The following is a 1,570-nucleotide window of genomic DNA, read 5'->3' on the forward strand; positions in this document are numbered from 1 at the left end:
AGAATTATCCCTAAGTCTAGATAGAATGATCTTGACATGTTTTATATGTTCTTCGATAGTGGAGGAATATATGAGTATGTCATCTAAGTATATGATCACGAACAGATCTAACAAATCCTTGAAGATATCGTTTATGAAATATTGGAAGGTAGCGGGAGCATTACAAAGTCCAAATGGCATAACAGTGTATTCATATAAGCCATATCTTGTTCGAAAAGCAGTCAACCATTCATGTCCTGACTTTATCCGTACCAAGTTATATGCACCTCTAAGATCTAATTTAGTGTAATAAGTTGCGCTTCTTAACCTATCTATGAGTTGGGGAATTAAAGGTAACGGATACCTATTCTTTATGGTACGCTTGTTTAATTCTCTATAATCAATTATGGGCCTAAGAGATTGGTCTTTATTGGTCACAAAGAATATCCCAGCCCCTGCAGGAGAAGTGGATGGACGTATGAAACCTTTCTGTAGGTTTTCTTTTAGATAAGCTTTAAGGTGTATTAATTCGGGTTCTGAGAGAGGGAATATATGTCCATAGGGAATATCTACTCCTGGCAGTAGATCTATCGGACAATCATAAACCCTGTGAGGGGGTAACGTCTCAGATTCCTTTTTGTCAAAGACATCTGAGTAGGACCAATATTCTTTTGGTACAGTATCAGGGTGTATTAATAGTAAATTTTCATGGAATAAACAGGTATCTATACAGTACTGAGATTTAAATTGTACTGTTGATGAGGACCAAGTAATATCAGGATCATGTTTCTTTAGCCATTGAATACCTAAAATAACAGGGAACTGTGGTGATGGAATGACATCAAAAGAGACAAATTCAGAATGATGCGTCTGTGTAGTGACTCGTAAGGGTATAGTGTGATGATGTATGGGACCTGAGCTTATTTCTTTTCCATCTACAAAACGGAGGACACTGGGATTTAACTTTTTAACAAGTGGTATTTTATTTGTTAGCACAAAGTGTTGGTCAATGTAATTGTGAGTAGCCCCAGAGTCAAGGATTGCTTGTGATTCTATTCGGTGGTGTTCCCACTGTAACAGAATTGGAAGGGAACAATGATTAGTAAGTGTTTGTTTGGCTGATAAACAAGTTTGTATTATTGGTGGCTTACCATTCCTGCGCAGAAGTTGGTTACAATCTCTGACGGAGTGGTCCAACCCCCCGCAGTACATGCAGAGATCGTTAGCTCTACGTCTCAACTTTTCTTGAGGGGTTAATGGACCTCTGATAAATCCGAGCTCCATGGGGGTAGTAGTGGTCTTAGTCAGTGCTTTGTTTTGAGTGGGTAATGTGCTAAGATGAGAGGCTTTCATAAGGGTGTCTGAGTGTTGTTTTTCAGAGCGTCTTTCTCTCAAACGTCTGTCTAAAGTAATGCTTAAATCAATTAGTTGGTCTAGAGTGTCAGGTAGGGGTTGTCTGGCAAGCTCATCTTTTAGGGAATCTGAAAGCCCTAGGCGAAATTGATTTCGCAAAGAGAGATCATTCCACATGGTGTCAGATGACCATTTTTTAAAATCAGTTATATATTCTTCAACTGGTCTCTTAAGTTGG

General features: G+C 38.7%; 1 long non-coding RNA gene across 1 annotated transcript; it reads right to left on the minus strand.

Annotated features, from left to right (window-relative positions):
* Positions 1–937: 937 nt before the first annotated feature.
* LOC128635896 (uncharacterized) lies at positions 938–1,295 on the minus strand. Its single transcript, XR_008398614.1, has 2 exons — positions 1,131–1,295; positions 938–1,050 (listed from the first exon to the last, which is right to left on the minus strand). It is a non-coding gene; the product is annotated as an uncharacterized LOC128635896 (long non-coding RNA).
* Positions 1,296–1,570: the final 275 nt, after the last annotated feature.

Source organism: Bombina bombina, chromosome 7 (assembly GCF_027579735.1).
Source record: "Bombina bombina isolate aBomBom1 chromosome 7, aBomBom1.pri, whole genome shotgun sequence".
Lineage (NCBI taxonomy): Eukaryota > Metazoa > Chordata > Amphibia > Anura > Bombinatoridae > Bombina > Bombina bombina.